Below are 27,556 nucleotides of genomic sequence, written 5' to 3'. Positions count from 1 at the left end.
ATTCTTTTGCCTGTCTGAATTTGTAAAATCAGATTATGTTGGCTACATAGATAACCTCCGTGTGGTGTGACAAAAGGCAGAGAGAGTGCTAAGTGCTAAATGAGGATGATCCAGAGGTTTCCCACCCACACTCTGAGGAGGTCAGAGTTGAGCAAGAGTTACACTGAGCAAAGGTGTAGGATGAAGGACAAAGGCAGCAGGAATAAGGGCGCCTTAAGTCAATTGCATAACGGCCAGAGAGGCTACAAAGTGAAATGCAATGGGTTGCATAGGTGAAAGCAAAACCCAAAAGCCGTTTCACATACAAGGCATGAGAATTCCTGAGGGTTTAAGAGATGGCAAGTGAAAGTTACTAAAACTTTCACATGGCACAGTTTTAATAGCCCAAGTCTTGATAAGAGAAACCAGGATAAACTGGTGTGATATTTAGGACATAGAAATGTCTCCTCACACAAATATGAACATAAATAACTTTCCTTATTTAGTGCTTCTGTGAATGAACTTGAAAAGAAACTGGAAATGTGTATACTTTTACTTACACAAAGTTTACTTAAAAGTAACAATTCAGGGAGTTCCCGTCGTGGCGCAGTGGTTAACGAATCCGACTAGGAACCATGAGGTTGCGGGTTCGGTCCCTGCCCTTGCTCAGTGGGTTGGCGATCCAGCGTTGCCGTGAGCTGTGGTGTAGGTTGCAGACGTGGCTCGGATCCCGCGTTGCTGTGGCTCTGGCGTAGGCCGGTGGCTACAGCTCCGATTCGACCCCTAGCCTGGGAACCTCCATATGCCGCGGGAGCGGCCCAAGAAATAGCAACAACAACAAAAGACAAAAAAAAAAAAAAAAAAAAAGTAACAATTCAGAGTTCCCGTCTTTCTGTTCTCAGAGCTTCAAACCTCTCTGCTGAGCCGATCTCTGCCAAACCCCATCTGAGAACTCAGTCCTGGAGCCCAGGGCAGGGACCCCTTCCTTCTTAGCTCTCTTCTCCAGAGCTTGTTTCCTCCTGCTGCTTTGCCTCAATCTGCTGGAATGCTCCCTATGGAGGCAGTGAAACTGGCTCTCACATGATCAAGACTCTTGCTGTAAACTTTGGGTGTTGGTACTCTAAAGGCTGAGGCTCCTGTGAACTATTGATTCTGTAAATTTGTAAAGCATCTATTTTGGAATTTTTCCTTCTCTGCTGTATCACTCCTGCCCTGTTTCCTCCCTCTATGAACAAGGGAACAAGAGCAGAAAGCCTGAGGGGAGAAAACCACTCACCTTAGTTACTATACCAAGTAACATCCTGCCCATTCCATTTATGTGTCTGTCCTGTGCTATGATAACCTGTGAGCTCAGTGAAGAAGGAGGAATGTTTCATTTTCATCTTTCCCATGTTAGAGTGACACAAAAGAGGGACTTAAGGAGTTCCCACTGTGACACAATGGGATCAGTGGTGTCTCTGCAGTGCCATGATGCAGCTTCGATCTCCAGCCCAGCACAGTGGGTTAAAGGATCCAACATTGCCACACATGCCTCATAGATTGCAACTGCAGCTTGGATCTGTCCCCTGGCCTGGGAACTCCATCTGTCCATCTGCCATGGGGTGGCAAAAAAGGGGGGGGGGGAGAGGCACTTAAATGTCTGTTGGATGAGTGAAAGTAAGCCCAGTCTCCTTCCCCCATTCAAGATACATAGAGAAATGGAGAGATATACACTTTATCTATATAGCATTCTGTGACATGAGTCACAGGACTTGTAAATGTGATCCTGTCCTGGGGGATGTTCTTATCTGTAGACCTGTTGCCATTTTACTTCCTCCCCAGCACCAGTGAAAAAGCCTCATTTGCCTCCTTTCTGACTTCTCAAGTTCATCCCACCTGAAACCTCACCACTGAGTACTCTTCCTCCTGTGCCTGGATCCAGCCTGCCATCTTTCCTCCCCATCACACTATCTTTTGCCTTCTCATTGCCACAGTCTTGGACCCAGATTCTTATTATCTAGCATCCAGGCTGGTTATAAGCAATTTCTTCCCACTTTTCCTGCCTCTAATTTCCACGTCTCTCATTTTCATTCTGCACCCACCTTCTACATTAATCTTCCAGACTGATCCAGTTAAGTTCCCTGATATTCTGCTATTGGCTGACAATGCTTGAAATCGCTACTGATGTAATTTTCCCAGATCTTTACTTTTCCTCTTCCACCTCATCAATTTAAAGGCCATCCAGCCCTCAAAGTCCAGCCTAACATTTTTATCATCTCTATGCCTTGTTTGTTCTGTTCATTTTTTGGCCACCCTGTGGCAGATGGAGTTCCCAGGCCAGGGATCAGATCTGAGCCGCAGTTGCAACCTGTGCAGCACGTGAGGCAATGCCAGATCCTTAACCCACTGTACCAGGCCGGGGATTGAACCTGCATCCCAGTGCTCCCAAGATGCCACCAATCCAATTACACCACAGCAGGAACTCCTCACCTCTATGCCATCTTCCCCAACATACCTTGCCTCCCAAGGTAAAGCAATTTTCATTCCAACTTTCCATTACTGTGGCCCAAATGTAACAAAACTAATTATGTGATACATTATCTTATATACATGTCTTATCCTCTCAAAATAATTGCTCCCTCAGAGGAGACAAATCTGTTAAAATCTCCAAAGGCATGCTACAGAAGAGACACTCATTAATGTCCCTTGATAGACTGAGCAAGACCTCATTCTCCCTCTGGACATGGAGTTCTTTCCTCAGGAAGGAATGTGAGGAATATTAGGGCAGGGACAGAGTGGAGTGCGCCTTGCTAGCTTGGGTAGTTCTTATGATTTATCTTTCTTGAAACGTGATGATTGCACTTTCTATAGTTCCCCTGTCATACTGTGGTTTTCTAAAAATGAGCTTATTTACTGTAAAAAATGAGGCATATTGTAAGGTCCTGAGGTCCAGATACCATAAACACTTGAACAGGCCAGATCACCCCAGGTCAATATATTCAAATGCATTCAACTAAAATATCCTTTTCTAAGCTGAATCTAGTGTTTTGCCCCAATTATTCCAAATAGCCTCAAGCGCCTCTTTTGCTTTGGTGTTGGCACATCAAAAATGTATTTTCAAAATCCTGTCAAGTTCTCTTGGACTAGAACATAATCAAATAATTTGTGGTTCCCAACCACATTTGGAGAACATTAGGAGCAGTATTAGGAACTACTCCAAGCCAACAGGACCTAGCAATCTATGAATTCTGTCACCTTCTCTGTGACTCACAGTACTAGTGGTTCAATCCTACAGCTAACAGAGAAAGAGAATAATGTGACTGAAAGCCAAAACTGACACTAGGTTCTGCTACTAAGGCAAACTGTATAAGTCATACCAGTTGCAAAAATACACATTCTGCCCACTTCTACTTTTAAAGACTTGGGAAAATGTTAGAGATGGAGTCTGAAGAGGCAAAGAGGGAACACTAAAACTTCCAAACCTTTTCTGAGACCCTGCTGCAATGCAGAACAAATTATTGAACCGTTAGATAATGAAATTAGCCCAGAGCTCTGGCAGGAATGAAGAGAGCTGAGTTGCTCTGCTTTCTTAAGTGAGAGGAATTGAGATGGGAGGGTTTGAGGGAACAAGGTGACCAAGCAACCTGGATAAGAGGACTTTTAAGGAAAAGAAAGTTTAATATTTAATTTTATGATGCATCGATGCTGAATCCTTCCATCTCCCTGGAATGTTCAGTAAAGTCTGGTACATAAACAGTGTCATCTATAAGTAGTTTTCAGGGAAGACAGAGGAGCTGTGTTCTACATCCAGGACCATGAAGAGCAGAAAGAAGTGAACAGTGGTGGGAGGAAAGAGCTGGACTTGACTGGAAACAGTTGTTCAGACCCACAAGTGGCAATAAGAATATAAAAACCCTCCAATTTGCTAAAATGTTGGCAGAAGACCAGAATTCCAAAAGGACATGGATAAAGGCCCTGAGATAATTTATATAAATATCAGGGGACAGACTGGGTGACCTTAGCTACATTGAGTTACATATTCATGTCCATATGGACACAATTTGGCTATAGAGTGCAAATTTAATCTTCAATCTCTTCACTAATTTACTTCAAAAACTATGCATGTTTTGTCACCAGGCTTTTATTCTGATCCTAACATGTATCCTCTTTTATAGACATATCTGTGCATTCTGGCTTCTTCGAGATTGTTGCCATCATGTTCTGTGTGCAAAGAGGATTTATAGATGGTACAAATGTGGTGAAAGGTATTCACAGCTAATAAAATCAAGAAAAAATATTGCCTCATAATATTTAAGATGTCTGCCAAGTTGAATAGAGGTGAAAAGCAAAATTCTGCCAAAAGGGCGTCACTGGAGGCAAGAACTGTATTCTCTAACAGAATACACAGAATTGATGGTACCTCACTTCCAGGGTTAAATCATAAAAGACATTGACTTGGAGGTCTCACTGTGGCACAATGGGATCAGTGGCATCTCTGAAGCGTGAAGATGCAGGTTCGATCCCAGTCTACTACAGTTGGTTAAGGCCTCACCACAGCTGTGGTGCAGGTTGCAATTGCAGCTCAGATCTGATCCCCGGCAAGGGAACTCCATGTACTGCAGGGCAGCCAAAACAAACAAACAAACAAAAAAACACAAGACACTGGCTTGCAATCATTTGCCCTGGGGAAGCCAGATTGTGGATGAAGAGGCATGCTTGTTAAGAAACATGGACTTGGAGAACAGACTTGTGATTGCCTTGGGGAGGAGGAGGGAGTGGGATGGATTAGGAGCTTGGGGTTAATGGATGCAAGCTATTGCCTTTGGAATGGAGTAGCAATGAGATCCTGCTGTGTAGCACTGAGAACTATGTCTAATCACTTATGACAGAGCATGATAATGGAAGAAAAAAGAATGTATACATGTATGTGTAACTGGGTCATTATGCTGTATAGTAGAAAAAAATTGAATTGGGAAAATAACAATAGTAATAAAAAGAAACCAAAGCCTCATGTGAAGAAGCCTGGAAGGGACTCTCTAGCAGCAGTCAGATCTTCAGAGTCTGCAGCCCCAGACAACAATTTAACTGCAAACTCTTGAAAGACCATGAGCTGGAGAGCCAACCACCTGAGCCACTCCTGGATTCCTGATCCTCAGAAACTGTGTTGGATAATAAAGGTTGGTTGTTTTAATTTGCTAAATTTGGGGATAATTTGTTATGTAGCAGTGACTAACTAATGCAGCATGCCCACAAATATGGACCATTGGTGACTACTAAAAACCAACCAACCAAAAAAAAAAAAAAAAAACCTGAGACATTTTCACAGACTATTGGTTCTATTCACAGACAGCAGCATTCTCTGTTGTATTCTCTGTTCTCCATATGAGAGCATTTTGTTTAGGACATTTTTACCAGAGATTTTGACCATGTAGGAGCAGTTGAATAGTGACAGAATTTGAAATCATACTGTTTAAGGAACATGTGAAGGAACTGAATAGTATCATCACAAAGATATGAAAACCGAGGAGCGTACTGATTTGCAAGATTTACAAGGATGTCAAGTGCAAAGAGAAAGAGAAGATGCATTCACATTGCTTCAAAATTCTAGTTGCCAACTTGAGTGAAAGTTGCAGCTAGATTGGTCTAAACTCAACCTTAGAGAACGTTCCAATGCTCACGATGTCAGCAAGAGATGCCTGTGCCCCTCCCTATGCAGTTACACCCTATGGGAGCCGGGCTGGTTCCAGCCAGGGCTGCAGCTGGCTGACCTCCAGGCTGCCTATTAGAGGAGCTGGTCTATAAAGCCCCTTTCCACTCTAAGCATATCTAAATCCCTCCAGAAACAACACATTTAATAAGTTTCTCTCACGCTCTGTTATTTTTATACTCAGATCCCATGCCCATCTGCCGTGTGTCTAAATATTCACGTCTTTGGCTGCTTTATTAATTTGGTGTCACTAGAGGGTCCTTGTTTCCATCCTCTCCCCCAGGCAAGATCCACTTTTCTCTCCCATCTGACCACTTTTCAGCAGCTCTTTTTCTTTCTTTTTTTTTTTTTTTTGCCAGTTTAATGTACATTCTTGGGCTTATAATAATGCTAGTTCTAGAATAACTAATATTTCTTTCATTTTTTTCCCCAAACAAAAGTGAGTATGTTTCCATATGGGCCAAACTCTTCCCCTACCCCCAAAAGGTACACTTTGAAGTCCTAACCCCCAGCACCCAGAATGTGACTGTATTTGTAGATAGAGCCTGTAATAAAATAAGTCATAAAGGCCCTAATCCAATAAGACTGGATAAGAAGAGGAAATTTGGGCACAGAAAAGCAGAGGAAAAGAGGATGTGAGGACACAGTGAGAAGGTAGCCATGTGCAAGCCAAGGAGAGAGGCCTCAGTAGAACCGAACCTGCTGATGCCTTGATCTTGGACTTCTAGCCTCCAGAATTTTGAGAAAATGTATTTCTGTGTTTAAGCCATTAAGTCTCTGATGTTCTATCATGGCAGCCCTAGCAAAGAAATAAGCAGGATGATCCCTTGCTCTGTAAATGGACTCTGCCTCTGCATTGGGGGCATGCTGCCACAGCCCACCCCGCCCCAGGGACTACTGCCTGCACTTCTGATCAACATCAGACCTGTCACCTGAGCCCACTCCCATGCTGGTTCTCTTTCCAAAACACCCTATGTCTGTATCCCCCAGGTATTACTTATAGTGCTTTCTCTCTGATTTTTTGGTGTCGGTCTTTCCCACCAAAATGTATTCACACACACAAAAATGTATTCACAAGAGTACAACAGGATTGTCTGTTTAAATGATGTGAAAGAACTCAAGAAGATAAATTCCTCATTTCAAAAATTGAGAAGAGATACTCTTAAGAGCTTAATAACATATCTGTAGATAATGCTACTCTAATCTGGAATTCACTTTAACACAGGTAGCTTTTTAGAGATTCTTTGTTGCTTCCATTTAATCAGTGCTTCTGCAAAGATTTACATGAACAAAATATGAAGTGCCACCTATATGAACATTCAGTAACATGATGGCCTTAGTCGAGACTCTTCATGGTAAGAGGGAGAAGTATGCCTGGGCTGCTGGAGCTTTGGTGAGGCTGCTGCTCTGCTCTATTGGAAAAGGAAATGGTCATGTTGCCTGCAGAGACCAGGCTGACTTCCTGGAGGTGGTGGTGCCCAAAATCCACTTTCCCTATGGAATCCAGAGAAACAGACTGAGAGCCTAGGAGAACCCATGGATGCATGCTGACTTCCTAGAGGTGGTGGTGCCCAAAATCCACTTTCCCTATGGAATCCAGAGAAACAGACTGAGAGCCTAGGAGAACCCATGGATGCCTGGAGGAGCTTTACCATGAGCATGGGCAGTCTACCAGTGTTTGAGCCAGCACTTTTAGCTACATTCTCACCTCCTGCTTCAGTTGTGAATAGTACCAGCTAAAGGGTGGGGGCCACTCTCCTCTATGAGTAATATTGGGGGAGGAGGTGATGGCAAGCAGGAAATTGGGGATGCTCCCCAGATGCTTCCTAGCTATTTCTTACACTCCTTCAGCTTAAACATCACTTCCCCAGAGTGGTCTTCTTTGCCTTTCCAGGTAAGTCTAGCTTCCCTGTTAGGGGCCTCCGTAGAAACCTGGACTTCTCCAAAGACTCCTGGGATTCTTTTTCATTTGACTCCCACTAGTCTAGTAATTCATAAATAGTAAGGAGTGTCATTAATTCTGTATGTATTTATCCCCAGTGCCTAACTGAGTGCCTGGGATTTACATAAGAGACACTCAAATCCACTGACTAGTGGGAAGAGTGGAGTTAACTCTACATCAAGTGCAGTCTGCTCAGCCCAAATCTGGCAGCTGAAGGCAGACATGGCAGCCCCTGCAGAACCTAGTCCTGGGCACATCTTCAGTCTCTCCTTCCTCTCTGTTCAAGTGGTCAAGTGTAGCACCATTACCACTGCAGTTTTGAGAGAGTCCAAAGAATTGGGCATGAACCTTCCTGTGCTGTGGGGAGGTTAAAGAAGGAGTAGAGGGTAGAGGAGGGAGGAAAGGAGGAGGAGGAAGCTAGAGGAAAATGGAGAAGATGCAGAAGAAGAGGAACAAAGGAAAATGAAGAGAACAGCATCTTGTGAGCTGTAATACTTTGATGATAAACCAGTTATAATCAGGGGTGATCTTCCTTAAAGTTGCCATTTTCCAGAGCCTCTTGCTTTTTTAGGTCCAGAAAAAGTCCGAATTTGCTCCTCCTCTTTCTATGCTCACCTACCATCTTGTACATTTCTTTGGCATAACATAGTGTAGATATCAAAGTGTCCATCTGCTCCAGTGGGCTGAGAGTTCTGGAAGCCAAGAACTATGTAATGTATTATGTGACTGTCCCCTGTGGATGGATAAGCACATCCCGAAGATGATGATGTTTCCCAAGATAGCTGTGTGTGTTCTGTCAGACTCCAGATGACCCCTTATTCAAGGCTGGCCCCTCAATGCATAGTTAGGATGTTTGCCCACATTCACTTCTGCCTTGCAGGTATGTATATTAGCTCAGGTAATCATTTTTTTTTTTTGTCTTTTTAGGGCTGCACTCACGGCATATGGACGTTCCCAGGGTAGGGGTCAAATCAGAGCTGTAGCTGCCGGCCTGTGCCACAGCCACGCTGGATCAGAGCTGTGTCTGTGACCTACACCACAGCTCATGCCAATGCTAGATCCTTAACCCACTAAGCAAGGCCAGGGATCGAATCTGTGTCCTCACGGATGCCAGTCAGATTCATTTTTGTTGAGCCACGATGGGAACTCCTCATGTAATCATTATAATAATCTCATGAAGAAAGGGCTATTACCCTCATTTTACAAAGATGGTGGCTGATACCCAAAGAGGTAAGAATGACTTGCCCAAGTCAGAAAGTGTCAGAGTCAGAAGTTTTAAGCAAGCTCTCCATTTCCTTCCTTCCTTCCCTTCCTTCTTTCCCTTCTTTCCTTCTTTCTTTTCTCTCTCTTTTTTTTTAATGTCCAGCATGCCATCCTGCCATGGAAATACAAGGAAGAATGAAAGATGAACAGTGTTCTGTGCTTTAGTTCCTATTTTAAACACAGTAGGTTCTCTCATATATCTATCTATAAAACATCTATATTTTTGACTCAAATACTCTCAAAGGGAGCAGACACATCTTTGATAAGGGCTGTCCCTCTCAGTCCTCACAACTTGTTAACTAGATCCAGAAGCAGAAGCAGACAGTGGAAGAATGATTTGTCCTCATGGTCCTCCAAACAGTATTCATGACATTGGCAGTTTCCCAAGGGGCACCATTGTCTGATGCACAATGTTGAAAACCCACAAAGGAACTAAGCTGCTTGGTGTCAGCATGCTTTCTTCCCTATACCTTAGTCCTGTCTGTAAGATCTTTGATTCCTGCCACAGAACCTTTAGATGACCCCTAATACATAGTTAGGATATGGCTTCAAGATTGCTGGAAACAGTGGATTGTAGTTTTCTTCCTAAGTGCCTACACTTTCTTATTTTCATATAATATAGAAAAATGACTTTAATAACTTCAGCAGCTGGTCACTGGCAGTATCCACAGCTCAGATTTTATGAACATATTTTTCTCTATGGCCACAAAAATAATGGAAATTTTATTTTTTTTTCAGTAATGAATGGTAAAGTTTCTGAATGGAAAAGACATATTGGCCTCAGGAGAATTGAACTAAGGTTTTTTCCCAGAAATGCAGTCAGAGTCCATCTGAGGCACTGTTCAGGGGAAAGAGTCTCTTTTTTAGTATTTCCAGAAAATTCTTTTTTCTTTCTTTCTTTCTTTTTTTTAAGGGACACAGCATATGGAAGTTCCCAGGCTGGGGGTCAAATCGGAGCTACAGCTGCCAGCCTATGCCACAGCCATAGCAATGCAGGATTTGACCTGCATCTGTGATCTACACCACAGCTCACAGCCACGCTGGGTCCTTAACCCACTGAGTGAGGCCAGGGATCGAACTCATATACTCATGGATCTCAGTCGGGTTCACTGAGCCACAAAGGGAACTCCCAGAAAATTCTTTATATTGGCCCAAATTGCTTCCTAGGTACTCACTTGGAGCCACTGGATGGGAGTCAGTCCCATTCAAACCACAAAGATTGAGATGGGGAGGAGGCTGGCTTAGAGGGGGCACTAAAGTGAATACATATATATATGCATGTGTGTATACATACATATATATATGTATACAACATATACACATATATACATATATATTTTGGTTTTTAAGGCTAAACCTGAAGCATATAGAAGTTCCCAAGCTAGGGGTTGAATCAGAGCTGTAGCTGCTGGCCTATATCACAGCCACAGCAACGCGGGATCCGAGCTGTGTTCTGTGACCTATATCACAGCTCATGGCAATGCTGGATTTGTAACCCACTGAGTGAAGCCAGGGATCAAACCTGCATCCTCATGGATACTAGTCCAGTTTGCTACTGTAGAGCCATGACGGGACTTCCATAAAGTAAATATATATTTAATATATTTGAGTAACATGCATAAACCCATTTGCCAAATAAAAACAAACTCTCCAAGAATATTCTCCCACCTACACCCTCACACTTATAAGATTTTTGTGTCTTATGTAGTATGCTAGGCAGTAGGGTTAAAGTAAAAGATCAATAAAAGTGTTACAGACATCAGGAAACCAGAGTGTCTCACAAAGAAAGTGATCAGGTAAAGAGAAACCCCTATAAAGTATTTCAAACAGAGGAAATGTAACACAGGGAAAGCAGTAACAAAGATGCTCTAAAGATTTAAAAAAGCAAAAGGAACACTGAGGCAGACAGGAAACAGGGGTAATACCCATGGATGAGAAGCTGCTAACAGCACTGTGCTGCATCCCTGAGACAGGTGAGAGCAGCCAGTTTGTGGTGAGACAACTACAGTCAGTTTTGGGTATGAAAAAGCGGTGCTGCACTGGCCAGAGGTGGGACTGCTGAAGTCTAAAGTCACCCTGACCCTGCACTGCACCACTATAGCACCACACGTTATATCATTATCCTTATCTATATGTCTGTATCTCTATCTTTATCACTATAGCACTCCACGACATCACTATAGCAGCACTTGCAACCACAAGCAAATGCCAGCTGCTGCCAGCAACCCCCACACTGTTGGAGCCAGAAGTTGGAAGATTTGTGCTTCCTCCTGCCATCTGGTTTCCTCGTGATGTTTTCTATTGGTGGGACACATAATAATCTGGCCGGTAAGAGAACTTAAGAAATGTAGTTTGCAGACTTCCAACTCAAACCAAGTACAGAAGGGCAGATGTGGAGCTGAGAGATGACAATGATGGATGATGGAACATATGCACCCATAATATTTGTCTTTAGAGAACTAATGCTCACCTTTAAAAGGCTGGTATTCTCCTTTGGATGGTAACACAAATACACACTAACCATATCACCTTCACTGCAAGAGAATGGAGGAGGTGACTGGTGCCAACAACTCTACCACTAGGATTCCTGGACAAGAGATGATGATTTCACCCTTTTCAGGGCTAACGGCATCAATCTGTAGGCATGGACTCTGCCTAGTTTAAGCTTGTCTTTGAGGTTAGAGAAAGAGATGAGGATGGAGGTCTCAAAGCCCCGCCAAGGGGAATATTTTTCAGCATTAGCAGGCAGTGGACTCTCGGCCAAGACAGAAGAATCATTTTTAAGCCCATGATATGCCATTTTTTAAGATTTTTGAAACATACTGCCACATTATCCTCTAGAAAGACACTACCAATTTGTACTCTCATCAGCAGTGTTTGAGAGCATGAACATAATCTTCAATAATCAGTGGGGATGGGATGGAAAACTGATTGGTTTGGAAAAGTCAGGAAAACCTATTGGAATATAGAGGTGGCAGAGGGGTAGGAAGAGGGCACTGGGAGAGACAAGGCAGGAAGATGAAGCAGGGAGAGGGGTAGGTTGTCCTCTGGAATAGAGTCATGTCACCTGCCTCTTGACCCAACATCCATGTGACAATGTGGTTTAGAGAGTAGAGAGTCTTAACAGAGAGCTTTGTAAGCAGTGGGAAGGTGAGGACTGTTGAAGAAAGCCTCTGACAGTATCTGTTGGAACAGAGTTGTCTTGACAACTGAGAATTAAAGCTGTTCTACTCAGCTCCCCATCCATTCATCCAAAGACTTCCTGATGGTGCAAATCAGACTGTGTGTCTGTCCTTGAACACAGCTTTCTTTGGGTTTTTTCTCCTTGTTCCCATTTCAATTCCTAATAAAAAGGATGTGGCAATTTCCTCATAAAAATGTGTTTAAATCTTTTTCATTTCCTGACCAGATTTTTTGCACGGTGCTGGCCCTTGTCAAGATATCAACTTTTAGTCTAGTTATGTTCCTGTATGTGTGTGTGTGTGTGTGTGTGTGGCTTTGTCATGTCACAAGTAGTTGAGGCTTAATGAAAATCAGTCTTTAATTTCATAAACGCCACAAAAATAATTTAGCACAGTGGTAGGTCCAAGGAATATAAAAAGGATTAAGATATGATTCCTGCCTTCCAGAAGTTTAGAAATTCCTCCAAATATCTACACCATATAATCAACTAAAATCAATTTTAAGAAAAAAAGAGGAGTCAAGCCACTCAGGTAGGAAACAGACAAAAAATAGGAAGAAGCAATTAACTGAAAAGAAAAGACAAATGGCAAATAAGAGAGAGAGAAAAAAACCAACCTCACTGATACTTAGAGAAATGCAATGAAATATGCCAAGGCTGTTGGCAAGGGTACAGAGAACAGATACAATTCATAAACTGTAGGTTGGAGGTGTAAATTGGTCACAGTTTTTGGAAGGTAATTTGGCAATATTAATTAAAATTAAAAATACATACAGCTTTATGGCAGTAATTCAACTTGTAGATATCCATCCTAGAGAAATTCTCACACCCGTGGCCAAAAAGCATGACCAATGATGCTCACTGGAAATGTCAATCAGTAAAGGCCAACGTAAGCCATGGCTCGTGCTTTGGAATTCTAAAGCACTGCCAAAGTGTTGCAGTGGACCAATTTCTATGACACATTGTAAAGTGTAAATTGGAAGGTTGCAAGATAGTACAAACAAAATGGTTCCACTTGTGTACAACAAAATAAAGCAAACATATACTTCAGGTACATATATTAGCAAGTAAATGTTTAGAAATAACAGTAATTAGTGACCTCTGGGGTGGGGAGAGGTCTTGGGAAAAGAATTAGGAAAGGGATTTCTATATACTTTAAAAATTTTTTATTTATTTTTGTAACCAAAACTTTAATCCCAAGGATTCTCACAAAACACATTACAAATGACAGCATAAAAAAAAAACCTTGCATGGTAACTCAAAGTTCAGCTCTACAATGTACCCCTAAACTGGGCAAGACATCAGTACCTTGACTAGTCTCAAGTTTTCAAATAAAGAATGTTACCAAGAGCTATGTATTCATATACAACAATCAAGAAAAAACTTATGACTTAAAGCAAAAGTAAACTTTCTTGAACCTCCTTAGATTCTATACCAACTGGACAACCTCTTGTCCACTATGAAGACTAGTGGGATTTTAAAAATTCTAATCTAGTTTAATGGTGCCGCTTTAACTTTTATTGCTGGTTTGTGTTCACAGCAGCTTTTAAAGACTGCTTGCTCGACTACAACTGCATACCATATCCCAGCTATGGAAAGTCTTTTACATTTTTGTCAGTTTTGTTTCTATAATATTGAACATCACATTTTAGCTGGGCAGTAGCTAAAGGTTTACTATCAGTCTATACAAGACTAAAAATCAAAGCAAATTCAATTTTGCTTAAGGGAACATTATAAAGTAACAATTCCTGGTATTACATGCCTCATGCTATCCATTTAAAACCACGGAAAAATCACATCTTTTTGTGTCATTGTTCCAAGAGACAAACAAATATGAACAGCTAAAATATCTTAAAAATGCACCAAGCTTATGAAGTCTCAAATAAAACTTGAATTTTCTGCACAGAGTCCTGTCAAATGAAGTTATTTCCTGTATACCACTCTTCTTGCAAACTGGTTTTCTATTTCTCTTTTTTGTTTTTTTTACATTGGGCATACGGATGTTCTCAAGCTATGGGTCGAATCAGAGCTTCAGCTGCCAGCTTGTACCACAGTCACAACCACAGCAACATGGGATGCTACACACACCACAGCCCACGGCAACTTCAGATCCTCAACCCACTGACTTAGGCCAGGGATCCAACCCAAATCCTCACTGATACTAGCCGAGTTCATTACTACGGAGCCACAACAAGAACGCTGTTTTCTATTTCCTTTCACTTGACCTAGATCGGCTATGAGACCTAGAGAAATATCAAGATGGCTTGTGATTTCTCCTCTGAGAAAGTGATCTCTCTCCTATCTCTAGAAAGGGACCTGATCCAGCTGCCAGAGAAGCTTCTCTGTCTCAGAGATCTGTGGCGAAGTGGAAGACGCCATCTCCGATGATTATCTCGAGGGCGACAACCTCAAAAAGGAGGTGTGCCACGATTTCTACTTTTCTTTTCACCATCAGACAGTTCTACTCTTACTTGGCAGCTACACAGTGTTCTTCCATTTAGCCCTCAGATGGCATCAGCTGCATTTTGGGAATCTTCAGATTCAACAAAAGCAAAGCCAGGAGGGTTTCTAGCAACTCACACACTTTGGAGTGGTCCATAATAGCCAAAAGCTCATTCCAATTCAATCATGTTACCAACTGTTTCCAAGATTACCTACATAACCTTTACAGTCCAAAGGACAGGAGTCATGAAGCTTTTCAAGGTCTTAGGTTGGAAATGTGAAGGTTCAAATCCACACACCTTTGGCTGGGTCTTCCCACTTCCCTCCCACCTGGCTCCCACAGATGCTCTTACTAATCCCTCATCCACGAAATGGCCTGTATTGTTTTTTTAAAGAATGTATGTATTTATTAACTGTGTGACTAAAAAAATAATTTGTACCAAATTTTAAAAGGATCTGCAGCATGATTCTCACAGTAATGTTCTCTTCCATCAGTAAGGAGGGTCTATTTCTTTGGACCTCTCCTTCTTGCAAGTAAATATTCCTATGGTTCTGCATCTTCTAACTTATAGGAGGTCCCTCAGTGTCTTACTTGACTAAAAAAATCAAACACTCTTGCCAGTTTTTCCAACAATAGCTCAAGTTCAAGTTCATCCTGACCTGAAAAGATTCTATTATTGAGTGCCACTGATAAGTATACTTCTTAATGACACCAAAGGAAAACATGCACATTAGCCAGCATCTTGATGTGTCTAGCTACCACTGTGACTTAGTAGTCTTGCTTAACAAGGTCAAAATACACTATTAGAAAGAATCTTTTAAGGCATTTTCTCAGAGCCAACTCAAGCTGTGGATCTGCCATATCATCAGGCTTGTGGGTGATGTACTTCTTTTAAGAAGGCGGCAACACTTGGCTCGCCTTCTTTCGAAAGGCGTGATTTTATTTTCTCAGTCTGTGCATCTTGTGACCAGTGCTAGGAAAACTGCTCAGATCAATGATAAAAAATATTTTAATGTTGAGCTAAATTAAAAGAGAAGGTAAAATCATGTTTCTGTAATCCTTTAAAGATGATGATCTAGAAAATGTCATCAGCCAGGCAAGAGCACAATATGAACAGTCTGGAGATCTACAGAATATCTATAAAGATGAAGGGGGAAGGAAAGATGTCCATTTCAATATGTTGATCATAGGTATGAATGGTGGATGAAAGAGCTTTTTGTAATGGTTTGGGGAAAGAAATTTGTGGCAGCTCTTTGGTCTCAGCATATGGACGTGTCTAAGGTATTTTGTTTGCTCCAGCTGAAGAAATTCTAAGTTACTTTTTCCATTTGCTGTGTTTTACTCATAGCTCCTCATCACTACCATCTATAACTGTTTAAATAAATTACAGGCACCTTGATATACATACAAAATAGGAATAGCTGCCAATGTCATACTTGGGAAAATATGTCATCTGGGAAACTCCCTTATTCTCTGCCTTCTTCAAGCACTTCATGGACAAGGGGACTAAATCAAAGGACACATAGGAGGACAAAGGAATTACTAGCAAATTTTATTAAGTGGCCAGCATAGTATATCTCACATACTTTTCTTGCGCTATGACAGCCTGGACCTCTAGGGTATGGCAGAGGTGACCAAGACTAGGCCATAAAAATGCCATATGCTTCCAAGTTTTCTTTTAAAACCAACCTAGGGCTCTGAGAAAGCCCTAGCCACATGCACAAAAATCCTCTGCCTCATGTCTTCCAGACAACAGCTCCAGCTAAGGTCCCAGCAGACAGCTGGCATCAACCACTATCCATGTGAGTGAGGAAGGCTTCAAAGTGATCCCAGCCCCAGCTACATGTGAGTGCAACCCCACTCACATGCCCTGCTGAGCCCTGTCAACCTCCTTTACTTTGAGAAACAATAATATGATTGCTATTGTTTTGAGCCATGCAGTTTTTTTAAGTATTAATAATTATACTTCTTAAGCAATTATTATGTTGTAGATACTGTTAAGCATTATATGTACACATGTCATTTAAACTTCACAACCATCCTATTATTATTAAGGGCTGCACCTGCAGCATATGGAAGTTCCCAGGCTAGGGGTCAAATTGGATCTGCAGCTGCCAGCCCACCCTACAGCCATAGCAATGCCAGATCTGAGCTGCATCTGTGACCTACACCACAGCTCATGGTAATGCCAGATCCTTAACCAACTGAGGGAGGCCAAGGATTGAACCCACATCCTCATGGGTACTAGTTGGGTTCATCACTGCTGAGCCACAACAGGAAATATCATTCTATTATTAAAGGTAAGGCCACTGAGGTGGAGTGGTTAAGTAATGCTGCCAAGGTCACCCAGCTGGTTTGAATCCAGGTGAGTCTAGAGCCTGCCCTCTCTACCACCTCACAACGGGCTGTTCCTTGGAAAGGCACAAGATGAGCCCAGAGGGACTTGGGAGGCTGTCTGGTCCACTCCCCTTGTTCTAGACTGGGAAGTGGCTTTCCCAGCTTGCATGGCCAGCCGGGGACAGACGTTCCCCTCCAGAGGAAAGCCACACTGGGAACAGAAGCCATAGCTCTAAACCCCTCTTCATCACCAGGGACTGATGGAGGCCACAAGGTACGGCTCATTGCTAGGTCCTGACCCGGATCAAGAACAACAGTTTGAATCTATTTCTTTTTGTGTGTGAGAGGGTGGTAAAATAAACAAAACATCTCTCAATTGCAAGAGGTTTCTCTGACTTTACAAATAAACTGATTTTTTACTCTAGGCCTACTCATAATTATGTTCATGTTCTAAAACACTGCTGGTGGGAATACATTTTTAACCATTTTTCAGCCTACAATTCTGTGGCATTAAGTATATTCAGTTTTGTGCAACCATCACTCACCATCCATCTCCAGAACTTTTTTATCTTCCCATTTGAAGCTTTGTACCCATGAGCCCTAACCCAATTAGGAGAGTAACTCCCCCAGCACGTGGCATCTATCATACTAACTTCCTGTATCTATGAATTTGACAACTTTAGGTATTTCACATAACTGGAATTATACAACTTTTGTCCTTTTGTGACAAGCTAGTTTCACTTAGCATAATGTCCTCAAAGTTCATCCATGTTGTCAGAATTTTACTTTTAAGACTGAATATACTCCAATAAACATTTTTAAAAAGATTTAATAATATTCAATTGTATATATACATTCTGTTCACCCATTCATCTGTCAGGGGACATGTATGTTGTTTCTACCTTTTGGCTATTATGCACAATACTGCTATGAAAAATGGTGTACAAATATCTGGTCACGTCCCTAATTTAAATCTTATAGTGGACTCTCTGGATCATAGGCTAATCCAATGCTTAGTTTTTCAAGGAACTGCCATACTGTTATCCTCAGTGGCTGCATTATTTTACATTTCCATAAACAATGCACAAGTATTCCAATTTCTTCACATCCTTGCCAACATTTGCTGTTTTCCATTTTTGTTTATCTGTTTTTAGGATCGCCACTAATGGATGTGAAGTGGTATCTCACTGTGGTTTTGATTTGCACTTCCCTAATGAGAGCTACTAACTTTTAGGATGATTAGTTACACAGAAATATATAATGAGAACATTAATTAATCAGATTTCTCTTGAGCATTGCCTAGGATAGACTGCCCTGTCTGTACAGAAATAAATTATTATTCTAGAACAGTCTCTCCCTCATTCTTCCCATATCATTGCAGATGCTAAATGTTCTACCTCCAAAAGAATGCTCAAATCTAGCCCTATTGCCTAACCCACTACAGCTGTTGGATTTAGTGTCTCCATGCAGGAATTCCCGATTATTACAGATTGTGAAATTTCTTTATGTTTTTGCAAATCCTGAGGAAAATCAGTCAAGAAATTGGGAAAATGGAAAAAGCATTGTAAAATCTGTGATAATTAAGGCTTAGCAGTCAACACAGAGATGTTACAGTTTCAAGGGGCACCACTGGCATCAAAGGCAGGAAGCCCTGGTATGAGAAACAAAAGGCTAAGGTCAGTATTTTTAGGAACCAGGACAGGAACTTGGAGGAGAGGCATTCACCATCTAACAGATAGCCTTGCTTGTAGCTCTTGCCATGTGCTAAGTGTGTGTTGGTGGTTCTGTCTGCTGCTAACAATATGTCATTCTTGCAAACAAAATCAATAGTGATAAATTTATACACATGGTATACTTCATATAAATCCTGTGAGTGGGATTCCAAGAAATAAAAAATTTTAGAAGGAAAATAAATCCTTAAATCAGCAATTTCAACATGTGATTCTGTCTAGTGTTGTTAATATTTGGATCTCCTAGCAAGGTTTGTTATCTGAACACTACCCAGCCAGGTTCAGTATTTTCCATATGGGCTGCTGCAGTTCTTTGGAAATATTTTAACAGAAGACATGCAGAGAGAAGAAGACATGAATGTTTCCAATGGGAAATTAGAAAATGATAGACATCAGAATTAGCAAAGCAACACAGGCTGTAAATTTTGACAGCAAATCAGGTCAAGTAGATAATTTCGTTGGTGAAAAAGAATAAGCTCCTGTAATGCAGTAACTATCCTAATGCCCAACTTGAAGATACTTTGGGGTGCACTTTTTTTTTCTTTTTGATTTTTAGGACTGCAACTGCAGCATATGGAAGTTCCCAGGCTAGGGGTCGAGATGGAGCTACAAAGCTGCTGGCCTGCACCATAGCTACAGCAGTGCAGGTTCTGAGTCCTGTCTGCAACGTACACCCCAGCTCACGGCAACACCCGAATCCTTAACCCACTGAGTGGGCCAGGGATCGAACCTACATCCTCATGGATACTAGTCAGGTTCATTACTGCTGAGCCACAAGGGGAACTTCCTGGGTGTGCTCTTAACAATTCAGCCCAGTGTCAGCATGAACAGACAAATTTTTCTACATCTGGGATTATCTGCCATAAAACAAAGATCAAAGCTATAGGATAGGGCAACGGTACTTTGTTTACAATTTTTGTTTTGGAGTTCCTGTGGCGGCTCAGTGGGTTTAGAACCTGACATAGTGTCCGTGAGGATGCAGGTTCAAACCTTGGCCTTGCCCAGTGGGTTAAGGTTCTGGCGCTGCCGCAAGCTGTGACTTAGGTTGCAAATGCAGCTCAGATCCTGTGTTGCCATGGCTGTGGCATAGGCCTCAGGTGCAGCTCCAATTTGACCCTGGCCCAGGAACTTCCATATGCTGCATGTATGGCCATAGAAAGAAAAATAAAATTTTTGTTTTAACAACAGAAAACTCTTATAAATATAGTGTTTCAAATTAGGCTGGCATTAATTTATATTAGTGTTCCTATTTTATTTTATTTTTTGTCTTTTTGCCTTTTCTTGGGCTGCTCCTGCAGCATATGGAGGTTCCCAGGCTAGGGGTCTAATTGGAGCTGTAGCCACCCGCCTACGCCAGAGCCATAACAATGTGGGATCCGAGCCTCGTCAGCAACCTACACCACAGCTTATGGCAATGCTGGATCCTTAACCCACTGAGTAAGGCCAGGGATCGAACCCACAACCTCATGATTCCTAGTTGGATTCGTTAACCACTGAACCACGATGTGAACTCCAGTGTTCCCATTTTATAATGTTTTTGTTAACAGATGTCTTTATCAGGTAAGGATCATTTTTAGATGTTACTGAAATATATTATCCTGTTATAATAGATTAGTTGGCAATAGAGAAATTGTTCATTTACATTTATGTCTTTTTAGTATAAAATTTAAACTTTAAATATACAACCACAACCACATCACAGAAAAATGATTTACCATTTATCCTCATGGTCACTCATTTTTTTTTTAGATTTTTACTTTTTTACACTATAGTTGATTCACAGTGTTCTGTCAATTTCTACTGTACAGCAAAGTGACCCAGTCACATATAGGTCACTCATTATTATGTAAAAAATAAATAGAATTAAAAAAAATACCAAATAGCTTAGGATTTGTGGAATTCATGCAAATTCCCAGGAATTCCACTTTCTTTTTCACAAATACCAAAGATTAATCCGTTGGGAATTTGGAAGCTCTACGTGGGCTACTGCAATCCCTCTTACTAATTCTGCCTTCATTTTTGCCACGTTTTATCTGTGTTCCTCCTATAATCAGATCCATCAGAAATCCAAATTGTCCACATCATTTTCTGCTTACGACTTCTCAGTAACTTCCCACAATATTTTTGTTCATATACACCTATATCTGCAAATTTTTTAGAATACACCCCAATATATATATATATTTGTCTTTTCTAGGGCTGCACCTGCAGCTTATGGAGGTTCCCAGACTAGGGGTCTAATCGGAGCTAAAGATGCCTGCCTACACCAGAGTCACAGCAATGCGGGATCCAAGCTGCGTCTACAACCTACACCACAGCTCACGGCAATGCCGGATTCTTAACCCTCCGAGCGAGGCCAGGGATCAAACCTGAAACCTCATGGTTCCTAATTGGATTTGTTAACCACTGAGACATGATGGGAACTCCAATATATGTCTATTTTTTAAATAAATGTACTAATATACAAAACTAGTATTATCATCTCAAAACATGCAAAAAGTAAAATTTTTAAAAGGATGAAAAATTTAAAATCCCAACAGAAGTTCTAACTTTATTTTTCAGCAAACCAGTGAGTCAATTTGGTTAACTTCCAAGAGGTCATGTACCTTACTTTGGGGTCCACCGACTTGAAGAATAAAAGTCCAAATTCCTTAGGCAATTTTTTTTTTCATGTTTGAGCCATCCTCCCACCTCTCTCCAACTCCCTGTACTCCAGGCACATCCCTTGTAACTGGAATATTCTTTCTCATTTTTGCACTTCTGTAGATTTTGTCCTTGCTGTGTAGAATGATACAGCTTCTGATTTTGCTTGGTGAAATTCCTCCCACTTTTTGGCATCGTCCTCAACATCACCTCTTCCAAGAGAGCTACTTTAACCTGCTCTAAAGAAGAGTTGGTGGATTATAATAATCATTATTTTTAACATCATCATAAAGCAGCACCTACCACTCACAGACCACATGCAGTGCCTGTAGGGGTCTGCATGCACCATCTCATGTAATCACTGCAACAACCCAATGAGACTCTTAGTAGCTCCCTTTTTTTGGATGAAGCAACGAAGGCTCAATCTGCCTTACTCTGAAGCCCAAACACAGGACTGACTATCTTCTAGGGACTTCTTTTATGGCCCTTTCCCTTTTGCTGCAAGCTCTTCTAGCTGTATCCCTCGCAAAGCAGTGAGCCCCTGGAAATCTGGGACTATCATCCATCTTTGCATTCTTGCTATCCAGCCTTAGACCTGAGGCAGACAAAAAACTCTCAACAGTTACGGAATAAACTTGTAAGCAACTTAAAAAATAATTTTGTGACCCTCTGTAGTTTGCATATTGATGAGGTTGTTAGGCAAATAAATCTTTTAAAGCAATTACATTATAAAAATTTTTTCTCATTAACTCTATATATACACAAAACTCTTATCACACAAAATACAGACTCCTCTGATCTCTCATATCATCTCTCTGCTAACTGTCAAGAAGTTCTAACACAGAATATAGTTAAACAATCAGATTTTAGAATGTCACAACATGGTCTCATTTGCTGAGCTGCAACTTTTCCAAAGTTATACAGTCTCTATGAATCACAGTTTTGCTCAATACATGTTAGTTCTCATCATTTTTAGAAACTACTCCTGGCATGAGTGGCTCTCAGCTGCATGGAAGTTGTGGCATCTGGGAAGTTCCTCCACCTTGGACCTCTTTTTTCTCTCTAAACCCCATCTCTAGGCAATCGCCTCCACAATTATAGCTTCAATGATCATCTTTTGTTTGCCAAGTGCTCTAGTTTCTGTGCCTTAATTCATGGCTTTAGTCCAGTTAGCTCTCTGAAACTTTAAATCACATATCCAAATGCATATTGGATAGATCCACTTTGCCCCAATGCTTCAAACTCATCATGTCTAAAACACAAAGAATAGAACAAGGACAGATACAGGTAATAACCAGAAGAGGACAGGAACTTGAAAGAGGAGTCCATGTCTACTTGTTTCAGGTGGCAAAGACTAGAGCATCTTTAATGCTTACAGAAGATAGTTGGGTGGAAGGAGTGGCTGGAGACATTAGGGACGAACAGATGCAATGAGGTGGAGGAGGCAGCATGAGCAAGTTGATCTGGAGCACGGGCAGAGGAGGTAGTTATGTGAGGATGGGGATTTAGATCAATCAACAGAGGAAGGTGAGTGAGTTCTGCCCAATGATTTCCAGTTTCTTTGGAAAAGAGAAGAGGACATTGGTGTCAAGAAACAGAGTAGGGTAAAGGAGAGCTCAGGGCTATAATCAAATTGTGAGGATTTCATCTTTGCCAAGGAATTAAAGATGAGCTGCCACATAGGCCTCATGAGGGTCCTGTTGAGGTCAGAGAACAAAGTCTATACCCATGGTTCTGAGAGGCCATGTGACTTTTTCTGTAATTTGGCTGGAGGCTGGGCCAGTGAAGTAGAGAAGTGGACCACTAACAGAAATGTGTAGGCTACTGGAGCCAACATGTGGGATGAGATGGTTTTGACAGGCGCACAGTTGACAAAGGGGAAGACCAAATCTATGGAGGCTGAGATGAAGCCCAAGAGAAAGAAGGGAAGCTGTGCTGGGAGGATAGGATGTTTTGGTCAAGGAATAGTTTTCTGAGATGATATAATTTCAAGTAACTGCAAGGTTTACAGTGTGGCCTTGGCAGTGGGTAGCTGAAGGGACAGTCATTGGAGATGGGTATGTGTGTACACACAGAACTCACACAGAACTTGTAGAATATCCCTCCTGGCATAGAGAACTGGCTGAGAGTAGCTGCCAGTTGATGAGGACTCCTGTATGTGGATGAGGAGGATGAACCGGGATGTGGATGGAACATGGAAGGATTGGTTCTTGAATGCAGAGGAGTGTGTGTGTCATGGAGTTGGGGTTCAAGAGTGCCCAGAAGGAAGATTCAGGAGGAAGAGAAGCAGAGAAGGGTGGAGAAGAAGAACGAGGAAGGTTTGAGTTTCCACGAGGTTGATGGCTGCGAGAAGCAAGTTACAGGGATCCCCCATCCGCCCTGTGGATTATCTGGGTAGGTGTGTTTGGGTGTACATACTCTAGACAGCACTAGAGTCAGAGACATGGTTCTGCTGCTGAAAGTCAGTAGGAAAAACATATTCCTAGGATCACAGAGTCAAAAAATAACATTTTTCACTGACCCCTCCCATCACATTATTTGTCCAAGTGAAGGAAAGAGGCCAGCAAAGGAAACAAAACCCCACATTAGTGAGGGTATGGCTTGTAACTGGGTACATGGGAAGACGACTCCCCACTCACTATGATTTCAGCTATCAACTGAAGTAAATCCCACGGAAATAACCAAAAATGAAAAAAAGTCTTAAAAAATCACCTAGCTTGTTGTAAACATGGACATATTTGTAAACGTCTGTGTCCATTTAGGAGACTCACCAGTGTTGGGGAGAAAGCCCTTATTAAGTTTCCATCATGGCAGCCTATCCTTTGGAGTCGGCATTGGCAAACACTCCAGTAAGATTTCATGTGAGAGCACCAAATCTTTTCTCTCCTGGCTCTTTTCTCACTACTTAAAAAAGAAAATGTCAAATCATTTACCCATCTCCAAACACCACTTCCCCTGGAAACTTTATCAGGCTGAAATGATCTGTCCCTTACATCAATGTCCTAGCCATAATTTTCAAAACACTATAGCTGCTTAGTTTTCTATTATAAAAGACATACATGTTCATTTTTTTGTTTTTATTGTTTTGTCTTTTTAGGGCTGCACACATGTATATGGAGGTCCTCAGGCTAGAGGTTGAATTGGAGCTGTAGCCACAGCCACAGCCACAGCCACACAGGATCTGATCCACGTCTGCGACCTACGCCACAGCTTACAGCAACACTGGATCCTTAACCCAATGAGCGAGGCCAGGGATCAAACCTGCGTCCTCATGGATGCTAGTCAGATTCGTTTCTGCTGAGCCACAACAGTTAACTCCGATGTTCATTTTTTTAAAAAAAAAAAAAAAGAAAAATTGCAAAAGTTGTCCATAATTACAACAGCTAGTGGTAACAACTATTAATATGTAGGAATACATTTTTTTCCATTTTCCCTGAATATGTAAATGGTTTTCCTGGCTTTAGTGATTCTGGCTGTCCTGTCTCACTGCGACACTGCTGAATTATTGCCATAGCACTCTTATCTGCCTACCCATGTAATGGACCCATAGTCTCAAAGACTGGGCACTCAGGACTCCTTGGAAATCACGGAAGGGAAATAACTAGCAGACCTCCAAATGCACGTCTCTTGTCTCTATAATCTAATGCCAAGAGCCCAGAAATAATATATGGCTCTTAGTGGACACTCCACGTTTGCTGAATGAATGAGTGAACATCTTCCTTTTCCTCCTGTTCTACTTTGCTTACCTAAGTTGATACAGCATGTTATAGTGTAGGATGAATGTTTCTGAATACAAAAAAGAGAGAGACATTATCACCTTTAGAACAAATGTAGAACATTAAAACTAAAGTCTTTAGAATGCTCTGCAGCCCACTGTTTTCCAAAAGTGTTCTGTGGACTCCAATTTCTCAAGCTCAAGGGCCTTTGTGGTGAGATAAGTTTGAGAAATATTACACACTCTTGCTCCTGCCAACAACTGTGGGTATTTAAAAAAGCATACTCGTATATTAAAAGTCCCAACAGCCCAGCAATAAAGGCATCTGTGACAGCTTAACTCTTATTTAATAGTGAAGAAAAATTGAGACCATAAAAGAGATCATTGGCCACAAAATTAAGGTCAGAAAACCTTGCAGCTAGCAACTACCAGATGCAGGCCAGACTGAGCACCCTTCCACTTGTGGGTCAGATAGCTCCCTGTAGCCTCCTCTGCTCTCCAGGTTTCAGACTCAGAGGGAAAGTCTAAAATTGGACCAATGGGACATTTTAGCTTCTAATGGGGATATTTTCCACAGAGCCTGAGAAAGTTCATGCAGTTCATGTGCCATCTTAAGATCCCAGGCTTCTTGCCAGCTATGCTGGTTGTTGCTTAAGTATGACCCACATAGAATGAAATTTTGTACAGGGAACAGTGCTTGAGATAAAAAATAAAGATCTTTCTATTTTCCATGGACACTAGTAAATGGTCACTTTCCCCCTCTGCGATTACATGGCAATTATAAATCAATGTAATTAATATAAAATGCCACAACTCATGTGCATTCATAAAAGAATGTTCCACAAATATTCTATTTGTCACAAAAGTGAAGTTATCACCATACATGGATTTTTAAAATAAATGTAAATTTCCTCTAGATAGTGCAAAAAAATTTTTTTTGGTCTTTTCCATGTGCACCTGTGGCATATGGAAGTTCCCAAGCTAGGGGTCAAATCAGAGCTGCAGCTGCTGGCCTACACCATAGCCACAGCAACGCCAGATCCAAGCTGTGTCTGTGACCTACATCATAGCTCATGGCAAAGCCGGATCCTTAACCCCCTGATTGGGGCCAGGGATTAAACCCAAATTCTCAGGGATACTAGTTGGGTTTGTCACCACTGAGTCCCAATGGGGATGCCACAGACAGTGCAAAAAATTTAAAAACTATGTTTAGTGGAAGTCTTTCTATGGTATATCTGCTGGGCTTTTTTGTCAGCGTCGCTAGACATCATTTAACTTTGTCATAATTATAAACACCGGCTTTAAACAGTGAAAGCCTCCAGCCATTGAGGTCCATCCACATGAAAAAGGATAGAGTCTGACATGGTGGTGAGGAGCCCCATTTTTTTTTTTTTTTTTTGGTGGGGAGACCTGTGTGTCATCCTCATTCTGCCAAGTTTACTTGGGACCATTTACATGATTTTTTTTCTCCCCTTTTTTAGGGCTGCACGTGCGGCAAATGGAAGTTCCTGGGCTAGGGGTCAAATTGGAGTTGCAGCTGCTGTCTACACCACAGCCTCAGTGATGCCAGATCTAAGCTGCATCTGTGACCTATACAGCAGCTCAGAGAAACGCCAGATCCTTAATCCACTAAATGAGGCCAGGGGTCGAACCAGCATCCTCATGGACACTAGCTGGGTCCTTAACCTACTGAGCCACGACAGGAACTACCTACATTACTTCTTGATGCCTTGGCTTGCTCCTCCATGAAACAGGGAGAGTAATGCTCACCTTCAAAGGTGGTGGTAAGGCTTTAAGGGGCTTGGCAAGGAATAACACTTCAACAGGTGAAAAGCACCATGGCCTGTGAAGTTCTGGGTGTTCTGAAAATTTATTTACCTTCCTTTTTCTTTTAAGATCAGAGGCAGTCAGTTTTTACTGCTTTCTGTCCCTGAAGTCTCCATCTGCAGGAGAATGTGTCATTCACAAGGCTCCATAACTCCTGACACCTTCTCCGTGTTTGGATAATTCCTCCTTGTGGAAAGGGAAAAGCCTGCCTTCCCAAGAAAGACCCTGGAAAATGCTACAGTCAGATACAATCAGATGCACCCATGAGATGGCTTGGTTAGAACCCAGGATGGTCCTGGCTAAAGCCCCTGGTCACTAAACCAGTTAGGTATGTAGAGAATATGGAAGATACACCCAGTCCTTGACTTAGAATTCAGCTGGCTTATCTCAGCCATGCATTGGTCTCTGCTCCAATATGTCTTCCTTATTCCTACAATTAGGTTTCAGCAGTTCAATTTCCAGCAAACATGCTAATTCTGGCCCCTCCAGGGTCACACTCATCACACTCACAGGGAAGCTCCCTCCAACTTCTCTTCACAGGCCACAGAGGGGCTCATTTTAACTGGTTCCCTACCACTCCCACCCAGGGCCTTGAATACAGCTTCTGACAGAAGCTCTCTGCAACTGAGCTCTGCTCAGTCAAGCCAGAATGGAGAGGAATCCTTCCAGATGTGGAGAATGGTGGTGGTGGTGGGGTAACCTAATAGATAATTAAGTCCTTTGCCCTGCCTCAACCGTTCACCAGGTTCATTTTCTATGTTATTATGCGAAAAAGAACCTACGTCCCTTTCTACATCTGAGTTTCAGATC

The 27,556-nt window shown here is 41.8% G+C and overlaps 1 protein-coding gene, 1 long non-coding RNA gene and 1 pseudogene across 4 annotated transcripts in view; 1 reads left to right on the top strand and 2 right to left on the bottom strand.

Moving 5' to 3' along the window:
* The window catches only part of LOC146400097 (uncharacterized), a 70,939-nt gene extending 58,691 nt beyond the window's left edge, over nucleotides 1-12,248 (top strand). Inside the window, exons 5-6 of one of the 3 annotated variants that reach the window (XM_084977530.1) lie at nucleotides 4,134-5,135; nucleotides 11,033-12,248. The gene's annotated coding sequence lies outside the window, so the exon portion shown is untranslated. Of the gene's footprint in view, nucleotides 1-881; nucleotides 5,159-11,032 lie in introns of those variants that run through there. The other 2 variants (XM_084977525.1, XM_084977531.1) reach the window with 2 other exon arrangements.
* The window catches only part of LOC110255505 (uncharacterized), a 139,441-nt gene that overhangs the window by 21,731 nt on the left and 90,154 nt on the right, over nucleotides 1-27,556 (bottom strand). The window lies entirely within an intron of this gene.
* Nucleotides 14,258-21,283, bottom strand: LOC100522391 (serine/arginine-rich splicing factor 3 pseudogene; annotated as a pseudogene).

This window comes from Sus scrofa, chromosome 9 (assembly GCF_054392235.1).
Source record: "Sus scrofa isolate SSC_HxYL_T2T_F1_AM1 chromosome 9, Sscrofa_HxYL_maternal_Yorkshire_Landrace_v2.0, whole genome shotgun sequence".
NCBI classification, from domain to species: domain Eukaryota; kingdom Metazoa; phylum Chordata; class Mammalia; order Artiodactyla; family Suidae; genus Sus; species Sus scrofa.
Note: the sequence above shows the minus strand (reverse complement) of the source record. Positions and strands in the feature narration are given on the sequence as shown.